The sequence below is a fragment of the Daktulosphaira vitifoliae genome, unplaced genomic scaffold, assembly GCF_025091365.1.
Source record: "Daktulosphaira vitifoliae isolate Bord-2020 unplaced genomic scaffold, ASM2509136v1 Scaffold_2, whole genome shotgun sequence".
NCBI lineage: Eukaryota > Metazoa > Arthropoda > Insecta > Hemiptera > Phylloxeridae > Daktulosphaira > Daktulosphaira vitifoliae.
This window is the reverse complement of record NW_026099573.1, coordinates 9031221-9038259: the sequence shown is the minus strand read 5'-3', so window position 1 is coordinate 9038259 and position 7039 is coordinate 9031221. Positions and strand designations below refer to the sequence as shown.

Here is a 7039-nt window from a genome sequence, read left to right as displayed (position 1 = left end):
CTAATGTCATTCTAAAAACTAATAAACGTCAATAAATTATATTATTAGTTTTTTATTTTATATTGTTTTATTTATTTTTTCTTATTATAATCTATTGATTTAGTGAGAATCCTAAGTTGGAAGCATTTCAAAAATATGTTTTCCACAATACAGATTTTTTATTTGTAGTAAAACTATAAGGAGGTTTTCTTACTCAAAATTATGTGGGTAAATGACTGGTTTTAAATAAATATTCTTTAAGCCACGGACAATTATACTAAAAGTAGATTAGTGAAGCAGATATTAATGGGTGTGTTCACAGGCGCAACAAGGCAAAAATTCTGGGAGTGCTGAGATTATATTATGCTCACAAACCCATGGGGGGGAGCCCAAACACCCCTGAGTAACATTTCTTAAATAATTACTGACCAGACAAAGGCTTATTTGAGACTTCACCTAGGTGAAGATATTAAGATAGGTTAAAAATAGCCCCTTAAAAAATATTATAGACAATAAAGAAATATATCTCGGGGACAATTGCCCATATCATCGGACCCATTCAACCACTTACATAACAAAAAATTGTTTTCTAATAAACTTATATTAATATAATTTTTTATTTCGCCTTATTGCNAAATTGTTTTCTAATAAACTTATATTAATATAATTTTTTATTTCGCCTTATTGCCGTACATATTTAATTATAAAAATAACCACAAAGATGTTTAAAATTGTTTATTTTAGGGTGCTGCAACACCCTCACAAGTTGCATTCATGGGTCTCACAAGTCGTGAGACAAATATGAATTGTACACCAAATATACTTTTAGAAGTAGACAAAAATTCAATGAAATGTAACAATGCTTCCAATTTACTGTCAAAAATAATTTGGTTCGATTTTTGTATGAGGAATATCATGTAAAGTCAAGTTGTGTAATATTATTTTAACTTAGTTAGAAAATTATGAAACGAAATTCACATTTTTAATGAATTTGAACAATTTTAGGCCATTCACGCATAATTAAGAATAATATGATCACTACGAACTAATGTCGAATTGGCATAATGAAAATGAAAATAAATATTTCATATTATTGACGTTTAAAACGTAATCGTGTTAAAAACATGCTAAGTATTAATGCATTGTTTACCTGCTGCAACTAGTTAAAAATTACTCAGTATCTAATGAGAAATTGCAGTTGTGGTGAAATCGCTTTGTGTATATTCAAAAAAAATTTATTAGAAATCCTTTATAATAGCATCATGTTACTAAAAAATTTGAAATATTATAGACTGGTAGTAGCACACACAAATACAATTAAAAAAACGGTAGCACAGTGGGGTCGTGGCATAGTTGGCACAAGTATAGATAATATCTGACAGTGATTAATATCACATAAGAAACACTTCGATGCAAATCTATGGATAGTGTTTAATTTTAAGAAATTGGTAGATTATTTCAAAATCAAAAATAACCCTTATTCCCTTAATTTTATCCCGATTAGTTATTTAATTTATAATTAAAATATATGAATAAATAATAATTATAGTAAATAAATTTATTTGGAATATTATAGTCTAGTAGTAGCACACACAAATAGAATAAAAAAATTATTAAATTACTAAGTAAAATTATTTAATTTTGTAGTTGAAACCTATCATATCAAACTTGATTCGTCAATAAATACTTTGAAAACATTATAAATGAATGATTTTAATTGTCTGTATGGAGAATATGGGATAAGTAACTATTTAATTGATAAATTAGAATTTTGTTTCCATTTTTGAGGGTAATATCTTCAACTAGATACGAATTGTAATCATTTGACGTATCGTTGAAAAAAATTGGTCCAGTTAAAGCAGAGAAAATAAATGATAATTACAAAAAAATACCCTCTCAGCTTTGTATCGAATTTTAACAAAAAAATAGCATATTTTTAAATATGATAGTCATTTTTTCACCATATAGACAAAGGGATATGATTCTATTTAAAAAAAAAATGTGTCAGATGAAAGACGTATATAAAAATTGTTTATAAAAAAATAATAATATTGATCCATACTTTTTTCCCAAAAGTTATAGCAATATAAATTTAAAATTATAAAACCGAGAATATTTTCACGGAAATCGTTCGTTTTTCTTTAACCTTGATGTTCATAGTAAAAACTATGGAGACAAGTCCAGAGGTAAAATTTTTTTTGTTTTAAGTAAAGTATATTACATAAGCTTTAATTTAAGGTATATATAAAAGTGTCAGTATTTTCGAAACATTTTCAAAAGTTAAGTTGAAAAAGTTGCCATTATGAAACCTTTCCTGTGGGCTGGTAAATGGTCAAATGTTCACAAAAATATATCAAATGATAGGTAAATACCTAAAATATCTATAAAAAAAATTATATTGATTTGGTTATTTTTATTAAAGTTATGGTAATTTTAAGTCAAAAAAATTGAAAAAAATGTCGAAAATTAGGAATTTTTAAATTTGTAATATTTTTGGGGATTACCCCCGTTTACGAGGAACGAGGAAATTTTTTTCAATTTTCGACTAGATACGATATGTGATCTTTTGACGTATTGTTCATCAAAATTGGTCTAGCGAGATCTGAGATTGAGCGTTCACAGACACAAAAAATACACATTATAGTAAAATTAATACCTTCTCAGCATCGAAGTTAACAGGCACACTCTACTATTGATACTGCCGAAAGAAATAAATGACTATAATTTGAAAAATATGAATTTGTATAATAGATACACTACTTATATACCTAGTAAATTTTAGTAAGTTTTTATTTATGTACCCTTCTATAACTAACCCCTTCACGCCACTAAAAATATGACTTTTATATTATTTTTATAAAAATTTTAATTGATTCGTTTATGGTAATGGCAATTATATATATACTGGAAGTAAACATTTAAAAATATTCTAATTAACGTGTTAATTTTTCAATGAATGTTCCAAACGCTGAATTTCATTTTAATTTAAAAAAAATGTGGCAAAGGCAAGATGATTAAAATTTATTATGAACGTGTTGAGAAAATTACTTTTTTTTTGTTATTAAATTATAAATTACTCAATAGATTAGAAATTAAACTACTTGAAATATCAAGTATTGGAGTTATATTACTTTTATAATAAAAAAATAATTTAATTACAAAGAAACTTTGTTCTTTTGGTTACTTTTTTTTATTTACAGTAGAACTTTGATTATCCGAACTGTAAATATTGTACACGATCATTCTATTCTCCAAACTTCACATCAATATTTTTGTCTTATAAGATAAAACTAAGTTTAAACTAATGATGAGCACTACTGAGTGAATACTACCGATAGTCTAAAACTATCGGCAGAAACGAATGTTTTACGATAGTATTTATTATCAACAATTCAGCATATAATGGTTCTTCTTCCTCTTACTTGGGGTCGGCCACCCTTATCCTAAACTTCCATTTGACACGATCTCCCACATCATTTATGCTCACATCAGCTGTTCTCAAATCGCATTCAATAGCATTCCTCCATCTATTTTTTGGTCTTCCTCTACCTCTTCTTCCTTCAACATTCATTTCTATAACTGTTCTTACAATTCAGCATATACGGTTAAAATAACTAAATAAAACGATAAATATCATATTTGAATGCAAATTTGCATGATTTAATATTTTTGGTTATCAAACTATAGAGTACAATATAAAATAGTTTGTATCCGGTAGTTCGATAGTTTATAAAAGACTATCGAATATATCCGGTAGTCAAATATATTCTATAGTGCCTATCACTATTTAAGATCATCGCTAGTATAAACAAGAACAACATAAGTTCAACGAATTAAAACGTGCTGGCATATACTATACTCAAAAAAATTTTAACTTAATATAAATTGTAGTTTTATGTTTTTGATTATTTACTTTATAATAAAATATATCATACCAAAAGAAATTTAATTTGAACTTTATTATAAATTACTCAAAATACTGATAAGAAAAAGAAACCAGATTTCCGAATATTACCGAATTGGATCTGGATCCAATTAGTTTAGAAATTAATCATTTAACCAGGATCACTGGTGTACACATGGTGGGGGGTTGACCCCCCACCAAAAAAAAAAAATTATAAACTAGGCGACAATGTTAGACGATAAACAATAAGTAATAACAATAAAAAAGATCATAGTATAAATATTTCCACAATAAGTAATCGAAAACAGGAATTTTCGTGAGCAAATAATATGGGCAGTGTCACATCTGATTTTCTTTAAATTTCAAACTCCCCACCCCAAATTTAATTGCTGTGTACGCCACTGACCAGGATTGACAAAACTTGGTTTTAAAGCATAAAAAACCGCCATGACATTAGGTATTATTTTTATAGGATAACTAAAATATTTGTATATTAACAGACAAAAATGAATAAAAAATTGAATTTTTTTCCAAATATATATTTTGGTGAGCTTTATTTTTACAAACTCTGCATTTAGTACTCTAAACAACAGCATTGCTCCCTTTAACAAAATTCAATCTCGCTTGTTGTATTATAGAACAGAGGAAATTTATCTAATGTCCTAATAACCTTATCTCGTTGACCTTAATAATGAATGTTGGTGCCTAACCACTCTTTTAGTATACACAGCAATACTAAGCTTTTAAATTAAATTCTATTATTTCATTATTCTACATTTTAATTCTTAATTTTAAACATATAATATAGACGTTATAGGCGTGAAAATGTTTTGGCTAAGCGTGACAAATGTATTAGTTGATATTAAAAACAATTCTGCCAAAAATTAGATTTGCAAGGAACCCTAACATATAAATCTTAATTTTAATTTATAATATTTTGCAAATAATAATGGTAGATAAGTGTATTGAAAGACTTTAGTTTTTTCTCGAAGTGACTTATATATTATTGAACATATTCTTGAAAATATTACTTCTAGATGACCTAAAATATAATTTATGATTTTAAGAGTAACATGTTAACCTTATAACAATTAAAAACAAAGCGGCGATTTACGATTGGATTTAACTTTATAATTGAACGTTAATAATATTCATTTAATTCAACGAAAAATACATGTTTTAAATTGGATTTTCTCAGAATATAAATGTACTACTAAATTCTTGTTTTTTTTTTAGTAGTCATAAGGAACATTTGAAAAATTATGGAAAAAAGTTCTTTATATAATTAATATACTTAAGGACGCACACAGAAAAATATCCCAGAGGTGCAAACCTCTGATTTGAAGTAAAACTTTCAACATTTTCTTTACAATTGATATTATAAAATCTTAAAAAACTTGATTTTCAAAATATTTTTTGTATTTGCGAAAAATAACTTTAAAATTATTTTAAATATAGTATGAAAATTGATTAAAAAAAGTATACAATTTTATGTAGATCATATATGATCTAAAAATTAAAAAATAACACACAATTCTTTGACAAAGTATAAAAAATACAACATAAGCAGGGTGTACAGATAAAATAAGTTGTCAGTTAGATCTGTTCGACCAGATTTGTATTGTCTTCTGGATCAGACCCTAAAATTGTTTTCAGATGTATTGATAGATTCGAGTTTTTACCGTTCTTCAGCATGTTTTCTACATTCTGTAAGTACGTGATTAACATTAATCCTTACTACGTGTTTTCACAAACCAGCGATTCTTTCCTTCATAAGGTTGTTATCATAGTTGTAAAAAATACTTTTAAAAAGTATTTTAAATAATATTCAAATATTTAAAAAAAAATGTATTTAAAATACTATTTGAATACTTTTCATACAAAAGTATTTGAGTAATACTCAATTACTTTACAAAAGTATTTCAAATACTAAGAATACAATTAAAAAATAATAATAATGTTTTTATTTTAACTAAGAGCAAAAGGTTCCACCTAAATAATTACCAAGAGGGTAATTTGAGTCAAATATTGAGTACTCTTAAATTAAGAGAACTCATTTATTATTTTCGATATTTTTTGTTAGAGGTAAATAAAATTAATTATTGGAGACTAATCAGTGAAAAAAATAAATATTAGTACACGTGTAAAAACCTGTAAAGTATGTCTTATTGACAATAGAGTAAATCATTTGAACCTGCAATAGGCTATTGTAGGTTCAACTGATGTATTAAAAATAGATGTATACATAATAGCATTTAGATAAGCACAATAATTATGTTATACTATAATGTAACATATAAAATAACAGAGAATTATTCTCAATTTTCATTTTGACTGAGTTTAATTTGCTTGCTGTGTTACGGTTAGCAAATTAAAAAAAAAAAAGTATATTAATAGTACTGAATATTAAACAGTATTAAATACTAAATAATTGTATTTAAAATACTACTCAGATACTTTTTATTAAATGTATTTAAAAATACTATTCAATACCAATGAAAGTATTTGAATACTTTTATTCAAATACATTTACTCAAATGCTTTACGCCTTTGGTGGTAATGAGTTAATTTCATACATCTCTGATTACAGTGATAATCTTAGAATATAGATATATTATTTACAATATTTAAACAAAAACTTCATGGTTTTAGTAATTTATGCTTTTTTTTATCAATTTATTGTGCGTATATTCGTTCTACCTCAAATTTTTTATTTTCAAGGTGTTTATTATTAGGTATACAACAAAGGGGTAGCCCATTAACATTTAGAGGATTGACTAATTTTGCGAAATTCTTCTTTGGTGTTTTTTTTTCTTCTTAGTGTCATTTATCTATTGCAATTTTTACAGTAAAATTTGTATAAATTATATTATTTATGAGCTTAGCAGAAACACATGACTAGAACATAGCTCTATAAAATGATCATTGAAACTCATGTTTTTACAATCATTGATTCCTCTATACAAAAATAGTATAATTGACTTTTGCATAAGTTAAATTATTTTTTACTGCAGAAATTGATGAATTTAATAGAAAAATTATTATTTCTAAAATAATGATTAAAATTAAAATATACATTTTATAGATAAAGTATAAGTATTTAATGGTAATAAAATGTCAAATACATTTTAAACCATTAATGATATAGAATTTTAT

General features: G+C 25.5%; 1 long non-coding RNA gene across 4 annotated transcripts in view; it reads left to right on the top strand.

Annotated features, from left to right (window-relative positions):
• LOC126899089 (uncharacterized) overlaps positions 1 to 1467 on the top strand; it is a 10359-nt gene extending 8892 nt beyond the window's left edge. For 2 of the 4 annotated variants that reach the window (XR_007702472.1, XR_007702473.1), the window contains exon 3: positions 985 to 1467. This is a non-coding gene — a long non-coding RNA (uncharacterized LOC126899089). Of the gene's footprint in view, positions 1 to 723; positions 912 to 984 lie in introns of all 4 variants that reach the window. The other 2 variants (XR_007702474.1, XR_007702477.1) reach the window with 2 other exon arrangements.
• Positions 1468 to 7039: the final 5572 nt, after the last annotated feature.